Here is a 13,741-nt window from a genome sequence, read left to right as displayed (position 1 = left end):
TTCTGTGAAGTCAGATGTTCAGAGGTATGGTTTGTATTTCTGTATAACCAATACCTAGAACACTGCTCCATAAATGTTTATCGAATGCACTTAGTTCTTTTTAATTGTGACCTAGAGAAGCTATGGAATTTGCTGGAAGCCATGGGTGTTTCAGCGTTCTCTCAGCACCCTCACACATCTGAGTCATCAACTCTGCCACCCCTCCAACTTTGTTACAAGATTTCCACCAAAATGTAAGTCTTGGGTTTTAAATATTTCACAATCTTGGATGTGTTCAGCATGCCAGAACACTTATTGGACACATAATCATTCCAAAAGAATTCACCTTTAGGAGTTTTATTTAAAATGTGCGATTAGACAGTATGGTATTAGCAAAATTAGCATTGACATATAGATCAATGGAACACAACTGTGATCCCAGAAATAGTCCCACACATATAAGCTCATTGATTTTTGACAAAAGTGCAAAGGCAATTCAATGGAGAAAGGATAGTCTTTTCAATAAATGGTGCTAAAACAATTAGATGTCAACATTAAAAAAAAAAGCCCCAACATATACCTCATACCTTATATAAAAATTAACTCAAAATGGATCATAGACCTAAATGTAAAACCTAAAATTTTAATATAACGTTTCTAGAAGAAAGCATAGGAGAAAATCTTTGTGACCTTGGGTTAGGCAAAGACTTCTCAGAAATGACATAGAAGTACAATCTATAGGGGCGCCTGGTTGTCTCAGTGGGTTAAGTGTCTGACTCTTGAATTCAACTCAGATCATGATCCCAGGGTCATGGGATCGAGCCCTGCATTGGGCTCTGCGCTCAGTGGGAAGTCAGCTTGAGATTCGTTCTCTCTCTCTCTTTCTCTCTCTCCCTTTGCCCCTCCCCCAGCTCGCCCATGCTCTCTCTCAATAAAGTAAGTAAATAAATCCTTTTTTTTTTTTTTTTAAGTACAATCCAGGGGCAACTGGGTGGCTCAGTGGTTGGATGTCTGCCTTCGGCTCAGGTCATGATCCCAGAGTCCTGGGATGGAGCCCCTCGTCGGGCTCTCTGCTCAGCGGGAGCCTGCTTCTCCCTCTGCCCCTCCCCGCCCCACTTGTGCGGTCTCTCTTTCTTTCTGTCTCGCTCACTCTTGCTCTATCTCAAATAAATAAATAAAATCCAAAAAAAAAGGAAAAAGTACAATCCAGGCGCACCTGTGTGGCTCAGTTGGTTAAGCGTCTGCCTTCAGCTCAGGTCATGATCCCAGGGTCCTGGAATGGAGCCCTACGTCAGGCTCTCTGCTCAGTGGGGAGCCTGCTTCTCCCTCTCCCTATGCCTGCTGCTCCCCATGCTTGTATTCTCTCTCTCTGTATCTCTGTCAAATAAATAAATAAAACATTTTTAAAAAAACTAAAAAAATTTTAAAAGTACAATCCATAAAATTAAAAAATTGATAAACTAGACTTCCTAAAATTAAAAGGTTCTGCTTGCAAAAGATACTGTTAAGAGAATAAAAGAAAAGCTATGGACTGAGAGAAAATATTGGCAAATCACTTATCCAACAAAGGTCTTGTATCTAGAGTATATAAAAAACTTAGATAAAACAAACCACTTCATTAAAAAATGGGCCAAAAATATGAACACTTCACCAAAGAAGATATACAGGTAGCACATAAAATGATGCTCAACACCATTAACCATTAGAGAAATGCAAATTAAAACCACAATGAGACACCACCACACACCTATTAGAGTGGCCAACAACCAAACAAACCAAACAACCAACCCTGATAATACTGAGTGCTGGTAAGAATGTGGAGCAGATGAAACTCTGAACCATGGCTGGTGGGAATTCAAAATGGTACAGTCACTTTGGAAAAGCTTAGCAGTTTACTATAAAATTAAATATACAATTACCATATGATCCTAGGTGTTTACCTAAGAAAAATGAAGACTTACATTCACACAAAAGCCTGCACACAAATATTTAAAGCAGCTTCATCCATAATCACAAAAAAACTGGAAACAACGTAAACACCTTTTAACTGGTGAGTGGACAAACTGTGGTATATCCATATAATTGAATACTACTCAGCAATAAAAAGGAATAAATTAGTGATACACTTAACAACATGAATGAAGGTCAAATGCATTATGCTGGGTAAAAGAAGCCAAACTCGAAAGGAGACTGGCTGTACGATTCCATTTATATGTTGTTCAGAAAAATACAAAATTATAGGAACAGAAAATAATAACTACAATGAACTGGGAGGGAGGGAGGTGCTGACTATCAAACGATAGTATGAGAGAGACTTTTTTTTGAACAATAGAACTGTTCCTTATCTCGAGAGCTTGTTTAGAGGTGTTAGCGGAGAGCGCAGTTCCTAGCACACACTTGACCAAAGATCTGTCCTCCTCTATTGGGGGAGGGTTGTCCTCTTTGACAGAGTTCGAGCAGCCTCAGGAGGGACGCACATGGAGCGGTGAGGGAGGAAGGGGATACCCGCCTAGCTAGCCAGATTGGCCACATCAACCCTTGTGATGAATGCGGTGACAGATGTCGCAGCCAGATTGCCCTCACATCCAAGAACTGTTCTGTATCTTGACTGTAGTGGTGGTTAAATGACTGTATACAATTATTTAAACCAGTGGTTCTCAATTGGGAGCAATTCTGGTCCTTAGGAGACATTTGGCAATGTCTAGAAACAGTTTTACTTATCACAACTCAAAGGGAGATCGGATGCTATTGGCACCTTTGGGTAGAGGCCAGGGATGCTGCTAAAGATTCTACAATGCAACAGGACAGCCCCTACAGCCAAGAATTATCTGGCCCCAAATGTCAATAGTGCCAAGGCTGAGAAACCCGGTCTAAGCCAGAGGTCAGAAAGTATAGCCCAAGGGCTAAATTCAGCCCACCACCTGTCTTTGTACAATCCACAGGCTAAGAATAGTTTTTAGATTTTTTTAACGATCGGGAGAAAAATCAAAAGAATAGTTCATGAAAATTATATTAATTCAAATTTCAGTGTCCATAAATAAAGTCATGCTTATTTATTTATGTATTATCAGCAGATGTTCTGGCATTCCAAAAGTAAAGTTGAGTATTTACGACAGAGACTATATATCCACAAAGCCTAAAATACTTACTACTTAGCTCTTTACAGTTAAGTTTGCTAACCTGTCTAAACCATGGAAATATACACACACAAAAAACAGTAGGTTTTACTTACATAAAATTTGTAAGTGAGTTTAAAAATGTGAAATTATAAGATGCCTACACTGATTTCGTAGGAGTCGTGCTAACACTCATTTCTGTAAATGTCCATGTCCTTTCTGGTTTTTCTGATAGAAAATAAATAGTGAGTAATAGGAATTTATCACTGACTGGGTTCTGATGTGAAATTTTCCTATTAAAAAAAAATCATATGCAACATCTCTGACCGTGAAGAATCTCATTCAGCTTCCTGGACACAGAGACAGTTCTCCAGAGAAGACATCTGTGATGAAGCAGCTAATACCCAGTGCACTTGTCATCAGATCAGTAACGGGGTCTGACTGGGTCTCTCTGACCGTGACTGCTCCTGGACTGAATGGGGCATTTATCACACTGTCTCGGGCAAACCAGCTGACCATCATGCACATGGGCCCAAGAGCCTGTGAATTAGCTCCTGTCCATTAGCTCCTGTCCAAACACTCTGGCCCTAGTACTGTAGTCACATTATCAGTCCCCTCCAGACCCTGGAAGCGTGATCAGGCATGAGCTCCCTGTCTCCTACCATCCCTCATCTCCTCTTGGACCAACTGTCAGTTAATTAGCTAATGTGGGTAAAAATGCTCGTAGCTGAAAAATGTTCAGCTGGGCTATTATGATAATCATCTGCTGGATCCCCTCCCTCCAAATCCCTCCACCCCAAAGTCAGCCCACAGGACTCCTTGCTGTCTGCAGATAGGAAAACTCTGGAGGAGGTCACTGAGTGGTCACCCATGTTTAAGGCCGGAGCCCCTCTAGCCGCCTGATGCTATGCCAACTGGCATTATAAATCCTGAAGCCCAGCGTCTGGATTGACTTTCCTTATTTAAAGGGCACCTGGGTGGCTCAGTCAGTTAAGTGTCTGCCTTTGGCTCAGGTCATGATCTCAGGGTCCTGGGACTGAGTCCCACATCATAGGGCTCTCTGCTCAGCGGGAAGCCTGCTTCTCCCGCTCCCTCTGCCTGTTGCTCTGTGCTCTCTCTCTCTCTGCCAAATAAATAAAATCTTAAAAAAAAAAAAAAAGCAACATGGCAGATCTAGGATTCCCCCAAATTATCGAATTTTGGATGATCTTTCATTTCTTTCTTCAGCTAGGTAGATCATTTAGAAAGTCAAAATAGCCTTTTGAAAAGATTATGTGGGAATCATAGCATTATCCGCTCCAAGTTTACAGAGCTTTAAGCCTGACATTCCTAGGGCCAAAACTCAATTCTCCACCTCTCAATTCAAGCCATTTTGAGAAATCCCTGTTCAGAAAGTTGATCCCTGAAGGATAGGGTGATGGCTAGAGTGCCCCAACCTGCTGAAGTTTTGTGCAGTTATCAAATGCCAAAACAGGAAGGTGTCTAGGGCAGACACATACTCCTATCTATCTCCCCATTCTGAAAGGTCTTTCTGTGGGATGGGACTGAAAATAGCTGACCTCAATTGCCCAAAGCCCAATTTCAGAAGAGTTAACAGCACAATTTCATTGTAGCCATATTTGGCCAATTCCTATATGTTCCCTGATGATCCTTAGAGAGCAGTTAGAGGATCCTGTTTCTCCTTGCATCTCTATCATCCTTCTTCTCCATCTCCATTCCTAAAGTCCCATCAATTCTCACCAAGGCAGCTGTTACAGCCTCTCTCCTGGGTCCCTGCTCCCATCCTGTGTCCCTGCTGACTCCAAGCTCTCCTCCTCTATAGCCAGACAGATCATCCCCAAACACAATTGTGACCGTATCACTCCCTGCCCAAAAATATTTAATGGCTCCCTATCATTGACAGAGTAAGTCCAAACTCCCTAACTAGACAATCAAGTCCCTTCCAAATTTTGTCCCCACTTTTCAACCTTCCAACACACTCTGCTTGTACCATATCAGGCCATTCCCCCTTCCCCCACCTGTGACTTGGACGTGCCAGCCTCTGTGCCCATGCTCACACCTTTTTCTTCCTTCTGGAATGCCCTTTCCACCTCTTCTGCATCCATGAAAAATCTTTCTTCAAGAGTTAGCCCAAATTCCACCTCCTCCAGGAAGCCTTCTATGAACTCACCTCTGAACTGCCAGAGCCCTTTGTTAGTTATTCTCTTGGGCCTGCTTTGCTTTCTATGGTGGCTATTAAGGTACAGATGTACTTGCCCCCATGGGACAATAGGCATATTTTTAAAAAGCCCTATAACCTAGTGTAGTATATAGTAGGTGCTGGTAATCATTAGTGACTGACGAACAAACTGTGGCAGAAGATATAGGCCAGTAGACTAACAAGAGCATGAATCAGAGGAAGGGAACTAGGTTGGAAGGAGAAGCACAAGTCAACCAAAAAAAAATGGCCAACATGGTTGAAGACTTAGCTGTCATCTTAATAACAATAGCTTGCAAGGCCTGAGAATTGTGCTAAGCATTATCCCATTTATTCATCACAACCAGTCTAAAACACAGATACTATTGTCATCGACATTTTTCAGATGAGAAACTGAGGCTCAAAGAGGGTGAATTCATTCTTTCAGCCACTAGCCTCCTTATTGGTCTTTAAATACGTCCCATATACTCCCACTTCTGAGTCTTTACACCTGCTCCACCCTCTGCCTGAAACATTCTTCCCCCAAGTACAGGCAGGGCTTGCTTCCTCCCTTCTTGTAAGTCTCTGCTCAAATATCACTCTACCAATGAGTTCTCTTCTGGCCACCCTATATAAAATGGCAAATAATCCCCCGGTCAGGGGCAAAGCCCAGATTTAAAACCAGTTCTGACTCCAAAGCCAGATGACAAAGCTATAGTCATGTAGGTGAAAGGGACTAGAAATGCCCATCACAGTGATGATTGGTCAGGCTAGGGTCTCAATGCCCATCCCTGGAATTGGGTGGGGTGGGAGGGGAGGCCCATTTGAACCACATGGATCAAAATGGAGGAGGGATGTTCCCCAACAAAAAACTGAAAAACAAAACAAAACAAAACAAAACAAAACCCTGGGAGACTGCAACCCAAAGGAAGAGAGAATTCCAGGCAGGTAAAAACAATAGATGTTCACAACAATAGCCAAACCCTGCCAATTTAGTGAAGGAGACAGTCTAATCTACTGATTAATTCTGATCAGTTCACCAGTCAGACTGGACCAAATCATCAACCTAGTAGACCCATGTTGCTCTGGCCTCCAAGAAACTACTCATCAGCACCAAAAAAATGAGATTCCATTTTTTACTTATCAAATTAGCAAGAATTTTATTTTTATTTATTTTTATTTTTTTATTTTTTATTTTTTTTCTAAAGATTTTATTTATTTATTTGACAGAGAGAGAGCGAGAGGGAACACAAGAAGGGGGAGTGGGGGAGGGAGAAGCAGGCTTCCTGCGGAGCAGGGAGCCCGATGCGCGGCTGGATCCCAGGACCCTGGGATCATGACCCGAGCCGAAAGCAGACGCTCAATGACTGAGCCACCCAGGCGCCCCAAGAATTTTATTTTATTTTTAAAGGTTTTTATTTATTTGAGAGAGCAAGAATGGTGGGGGGGCTAGAGGGAGAGGGAGAAGCAGACTCCCCGCAGAGCTGGGAGCCCAAGGTGGGGCTTGATCCCAGGACCCTGAGACCATGACCTGAGCTGAAGGCAGATGTTTTAACCGGCTGAGCCACTGAGGTGCCCCAAGATTTTTTTTTTAATGTTAATACCTCTATCAGGGTGATGGAGTATAATTGGTAGAACCTCTCTTTCTGGAAAGCATTTTGGAAATACATATCTAGATCTGAAAAAATATTTTGATACTCTGACTCAGTAATTCCTCTTCTAGAAAAACTTGTAAAAAAAATAATCCAAAATATGGGCAAAGATTTAGGTACCAAGCGGGCGCCCAGGTGGCTCAGCCAGTTGAGCAGCTGACTTGATTTCGGCTCAGGTCATGATCTCAGTGTTCTGGGATAAGCCCCATGCCAGGCTCTGGACTTTGCGGGGAGGCTGCTTCAGGATTCTCTCTCTCCCTCTGCCCCTCCCCCTACTTGTGCACACACTCTCTCTCTCTCAAATAGATAATTTTTTTAAAATATTTTATTTATTTATTTGACAGAGAGAGACACAGCGAGAGAGGGAACACAAGCAGGGGGAGTGGGAGGAGAAGCAGGCTTCCCGCCGAGCAGGGAGCCCGATGTGGGGCTCGATCCCAGGACCCTGGGATCATGACCTGAGCCGAAGGCAGACGCTTAACGACTGAGCCACCCAGGCGCCCCTAAATTTTTTTTTTAAAAAGATTTAGGCACCAAGGTTTTCAGCACAGAGTTTTTATAATAGCAAAAAGAAGAGAAAAGAAAAACGGAAAAGACGGAGGAAAGAAAGAAAATTTACATGTATAAGGATTAGGGTTTGGTAAAATAAAATATAGTAACTCCATACAGAAGATTATGCAGTCATTAAATTAAATGATATGGGATAGTTCATATCAATTTGTTGAGTAAGAAAGCATGATACAAAACTCTCTACATAGTATATTAACCATGTAAAAGAAAGCCACATATGCCCAGAAATGAAAAAGATAAATACATAAAAAATGCTAGTAGCATTTACCTCTCCTTGATGGATGCTTTATATAGTTTTTCTTCTTGCATATATTTTCCACAATGAGCAAATATTACTTAAACATTGTTTTGCAAGTAACCCCTTTTAGCTCCTAAGAATTTGGCTACTCATTTACCATCTCAGCCATTTAGACACCTGGCGAGAAACAGCTGGTGGGTGACACAAGAAGGTTAGCAACATTTTCTGTGTCTTACAACTTCTCCCCAATCATTCACAGAAAGAGCAGTTTTTCTTGCATTTTGCCAGTCCACCCTTAGAAAGAATCCATCACTTCCTCACATGATGCCTCTTTTTTTTTAAAGTAAAACAAAACCTGGGAACGGACCATAAACTTGTGCTGAACCCTGATATGAAAATGGGTAGGTCTTGGGCGTCCAGCTGTCAGTGGAGTGACAGGACAGAGGGGATGCCCAGGCTGATGGGGGCCAGAGACAGGTAAAAGTGCCCCACCGCAGGCCTGAAATGCCTGCAAGAATTCCAGCCTGCCACTTTCTGGGTTCTGTGGACACATTCTGCCTAGAGGCCCCTCAGAAGCCAAGGTCTCCCTCACTGCAGGCAATGGCGGATTGCCAACGATTGCTGGCCTGGGAGACAGAAAACAAGATTATGCTTCTATGACAACACAAACAGCACCACCTCCAGGAAGCTTGCCCTGCCTCCTTCCCTGGTCCCCACCAGCCCTCCAGATTACATTTCTCCCCCAAGGAGCCACAGCCCTGGGTACTTTCCTTGCCCGTCTTGGAGCAAATGTCACCAGTGATGATGTGGCAGCCAGTACTATGAGAAGACATCCCACAGACCTTGGTTCCCTCCCTGGCTCTGCCACTCACTTCCTGAACCTCAGTTTCCTCAGCTGTAAAATGGAGACAGTAAGCAGCACAGAGAACTGCCCCCATTCGGGGGCCTGACAACGCTATCCTCAAGCTCCTGTAATTGTACCCAAAGAAACTGCTGGGCAGCCCAGAGCCACAAAAGAATATTCACTAGGCCCAGCCCAGTGGTGGCAGCACCCCCCCCCCCCCGGCCTCCCCACCCAGACCTCCAGCCAGCCGCAGCCAGGGAACAGACAGCTAGCAGTGGCTAATGATACCTCTCCCATCTTCTGGACAGAGTAATTGCCAGGTGGGATGGCAGGACCCCAATTATTGAGGGTCTGTCCAGGGGTGTGGTCACAGGCATGTCCAAAACTGAATTCAGCTTCCCCTCAAATGTGTTACCCTTCCTGCTCCCCGTTTCAGAGAATAGCACCACCCCGGGGTGGGGTGGGGGGAACCCAAGTTGGAAACCAGGATATGGTCCTCACATCTCCTTGTCTCTCATTCAATCCATCTGTCACCAAGTCCTGCCATTTCTCCCTCTCAGATCCATCCATTTCTTTCCATCCCAGGGCTGCCGCTGTAGTTCATGCCACTATCCACCTCTTCACAGGTCTCCTGGCCTCCACACTGCCTCACAGGGAGCCTCTCTCCTCCTGCCGCTGCTGAAGACCCCCAATAGCTCTCAGAAAACCAGCCTCAGTAACTTTAAGCTCCCCACCTTGCTCCAGTTTGGTCCCAGCTTACCTTTCTAACCTCATCTCCATTCAGTAGTTTCCCCCAATTCACTGTCCTGTTTCTCACGAGCCTGTTTTTGCTCATGTCATTCCCTGTCATTAATGTCCTTCTCTTCCTCCCTTTTTTTTTCTTCCTCCCTTTTCCACTGACTAGTTCCTTTTCATATTTCAAGACTTAGCTCAGATTTCCATTCTTCCAGAAGGCTTTTTGCTCCCCCATTCCCCACACACAATCCCAATCAAACCAAGTGTCCTCACTGTTGTCATTTACTGTGAGCACTGTTCCAAGGACCTCTGATGCTTTAACCCATTCAGTCTTCACACCAAACCCTGTGCCTAGGTTCCCCTATTATTACTATCTTCAGATAAGAAAACTAAGGCTTGCGGAAGTTAAAGCAACATTTCCAGGGCCAAATCAGTGGTTTAGCAATGCTGAAACCAGGTCTATTTTTTTTCCCCAATAAAAAGACCTGCATTGTTCTTTTCTGACTGTGAAAGTACCAAGAAAAAAGTAAGAATCACTCTTCTTTTTGTCAGTTTGGTGAATACCCTTAGTCTGGCATGCAGTAGGCACTCAGTAAGTGCCATTTCTCTATGCCTATATATACATGCCGATTTGGAGAGCATTTTATATAAACTGCTCACACCAGTCCTGCAGTTTCCTGAATCTGGAGCTCCTGGGAGTACACCGAGCACCCCCACTCCAGCATCCATCCTGTCCTAGTAGTGTCAGCCTGACAGGCCTCTGAGGTGTAACTACAGCTTGGTTTCCCTGCGAGATGAGGACAGGGATCGGTGGAATTTGTTCTCAATGCATAAACCACAACTGTACAAGAGACCAGACACCAGAGACCTGGCGAGGTGCGGAGCCGCGCTCAGGCTGGGGGTGGCCCCTCCTAGGCCGGGGGATTCCCCCTCGATCCACCCTCCAACGCTGTCCAGCCCTACACCTTCTAATCTTTCTATCAAAACCTCCGGCGCCGGACCTGGAGACCAGAGTCCCTACCTGCCCAAGGTGCCCCTACCCACACACTCCCAGTCAGGCTCTCGGGGGCTACCACTCGGCGTCTCGGGTCTTACACACCTCGGCTTCCGGCTCCCCACCCCGCGCCCCGCCCCCCTCGTGCGGTTAATTACAGCCCCGCCCCCAGGCCTACGGCCCGGGCCGCCCCATTCCCGGGCTCCCTCCCGCACCGCGCCTGCGGGCTGCGGCCGCCGCAGCCGCTCGCTGGGAAAGTACCGTCCCCGCCCCCCGCCCCGTTCAAGGCCCTGACGCCCTTGGGTCAGGGCGGGAGGAGGCCCTTCCAGACAAGGGCTGGCGCCGGGTGCGTCGCACTTTACGGAAAGGAAGCCCGAGAATAAATCCGGAGCGGATTTGCATCACAGCAGCAGGGGAGGGCTCGCAGCCACCGAAGTTCCAAAGCGGAGGATGTCCCCGTCCTGTCCCGGACCAGTGGCGGGTTCAGAAGCAGTGGGGGAGTGGGAGGGAAGCTGCTTCAAGGGAGGAGGTGTGCGCACTGGCCGTGAAACGGGGCGGGAAGCCAGCTAGCAGGGAGTAATCTCTTCTCTTCCCCTTGCCTGGGCGGACCTCAGCCCGGGCCTGGGTCCTCGTCGAGGGAAGTGGGGACCGAGGTTTCCTGTGCATGTGTGTAACTTGGACTAAAGGAAACAGCCCTGGCCCGGGGGTGGGAGAGCTTAGCAGTCCCCAGCCATACTGCTAAGAATCTCCTGAGATCCCCCCTACCACCCGCTGGGGCCCCTCTACCCCTGTGGCCTGCACCTGTGTGACTACTGTGCTCTCACAGGGCAGTCAGTTCTGACCTCAAGTTCTAGCCTGGGCTTAGACTGCTGCCCATCAGACTTCCACTCCACCCACACGGGCCAGTCTTTGCAGGGCAATTCATTCATGTCCTTCAGTGAGGCAGCTCATGCTTTCTCAGCCAGAAAGTCTTTTACCCCTTTATATCAGCTAAAATGTTGCTCCCTCTTTTAAGCCCAGCTCCAAAACCACCTATACATCTTCAGTGAAGCCTGGAGGGGTCCGTGCCCCCGCCTTTCTAAGCCCCCAGTGTCCCAAGTCTGAACCTCTTTTTTAACCCTGACACTTCTCTTGGTGTATCTACCAAGCCTGTTTTCTCCATCAGGCTGCAAGTTTTTAAGAACAAGATTCAGCTGTGTCCTCAGTGCCAAGGGGAGTGCCAGGCACTTGGTGGGGACAGCATTGGCAGCTGTGTGATCTTTGGCAGGTCCTGCTCCCTTTCTGGACTTCAAACTCCTCCCTCACCCTCACATGAAGCATTTGGATGAGATGGCCCCCAGGGTTGCCTCCCTCTCTACCCTGTGAGCCAGTGACTTACTGGATCTCCAAACCTCCTGTGATGACCCACCTTGGGAAGGGCAGAAGTCAGCGTTCCATTTGAAATCCTTCCACTCCACTGAGTCAGTTAACAGAGGCAACTGTGCAAGGTTGCTGAGGCTTAGGGATCCAAAAGGTTCCTAGAGGTGAGTCTAGTGCCAACACACCATGATGCTTTCCCACCTGGAAAGTCCCCTGTGACCAGGTTCCAGAGCCCTGAAAACGAGTTTCGTTGGGGGCTGGGGGAAGGGTGGTTAGGCGATCCCAGAAAGTGAAGAAGCCCCCATTCCCCACCCCTCCCCAACACAGACACACTCTCTCCACGAGCAGTGGCAGCAGCCCCTCAAGCCCCTGAAGACCAGCTCAGGACCACCCCACTCTCCACTCCGACCCTACATATACCCACCCCCCAGTCCAGCTTTCTCCCATCTGAGCTGAGAACACCCAGAGTTCCCAATAGGAAGAGACTCAGTTCAGCTTTTCTCACAGCACAGACTGTCAGCCCCTATCCCACACTTCCCTAAATGGAACTCCTTACCTACCTAGGGCCAGCCACACGGACTACTGCTCCCTGAAATTCCCATCCATGGGTTTTCATTTGACCTGTTGAAGCCACATGGATTAATGCTAATCTGAAACCATAGCCCTCAGATTAAGACAGACCTCGCTGAGATTCCAGTTCTCTCTAGTCGGATGACCTTGGGCATGTTGTTTATCCTCCCTGAGCCTCAGTTCCTTCATCCATAAAATGGGAGCAATGATTTATATACACAGGGTGGTTGTGGGCATCATGTAAGAGTTATAAAACACCCATCATGGGGCGCCTGGGGGCTCTTTGGTTAAGCGTCTACCTTCAGCTCAGGTCATGATCCCAGGGTCCTGGGATCAAGCCCCGCATCGGGCTCCCTGCTCAGCGGGAAGCCAGCTTCTCCCTCTCCCACTCCCCCTGCTTGCGTTCCCTCTCTCGCTGTGTCTCTGTCAAATAAATAAAATCTTAAAAATAAATAAATATAAGTAAATAAAATACCTGTCACATAGGGATGTCAAATGTGAGCAGTATTTATACTCCCTATTCCCTCCATTCTCCCCTGAAGCTGCCTGACACTTTTTCTGGAAGCTGAGCACGGAGACATCTGAAAGGGAACTGATCTGGACAAAACCAGGAATATAAAATACTAAAACCTGCGCTTAGGACCCAATTATCGACTTCAAAAGAAAGCAAAGGAGGTTTGAGGCTTAGGGAGGGGACATGATTTGCCAAAGCTCACACAGCAGATGGAGGTGGGAGACTGGCAGGCAAGCAGGGAGAGGGAGGCAAATGAGGATGTGGGTAGGGGTCAGGGCTGAGGTGTTGAGCTAAATCCAAGGACAGGCGGCCGAGCAAGAGGATCTCCAGCTGACATTGCCCCATTCCCCATGCCCAGAAGAGCTTGGCATTTGCCTCTCTCTGGAACTGCTTCTCCTGGGTTCCTGAGTTTGCAGTAGTTTCCCAGAAATGCTAGGTAAATATCCCTGTTGTTTACTGAGTAACCAACCCCATAATCAGGCATGAATCCCCATACCAAGTGCTGCCTCAAGTTTGGCTCCTTTTGTAGAGATGCCTTTCCCAGGCACCACCCCAGGCAGATGCTCTCCACAAGGTCCCTTACCAAGGCCTTGCTAGGGGCTCCGCACCCCAGCCCACAGCATGGCTTTGTTGGTCACAGCTCAGTATCCTCTTTGGAGAGTCTGCTCTTCCCAGCAGCCCCAAGAAATTGTGGTATACAGAATATTTTCTACTTGGTACTTTCCTTCCCAAAAAAGCCAGGTGTGGCTTGCCGTTCCAATGTGATAAGGAGTCTTACTAACCTTCGAAAATGTCCTGGGCTGGTGTTAAACCCAATCATGGAGAAATCGGGAGGCATTGTGGCTGGTGTATTAGGCTACTTGATAATCTTTTCTTTAGGCTATGTTTTCTTTGTCTATAGTTCCCCTCTCTGTGCCCCCTTCCTGCCACCCCACTCCCCTCATCCTTAGAAACCAAGAATGTGTCCTCATGGAAGATGTCTGTCCTCTGTCTG

This window comes from Phoca vitulina, unplaced genomic scaffold (assembly GCF_004348235.1).
Source record: "Phoca vitulina isolate PV1807 unplaced genomic scaffold, GSC_HSeal_1.0 scaffold2, whole genome shotgun sequence".
Classification (NCBI taxonomy): domain Eukaryota; kingdom Metazoa; phylum Chordata; class Mammalia; order Carnivora; family Phocidae; genus Phoca; species Phoca vitulina.
Note: the sequence above shows the minus strand (reverse complement) of the source record.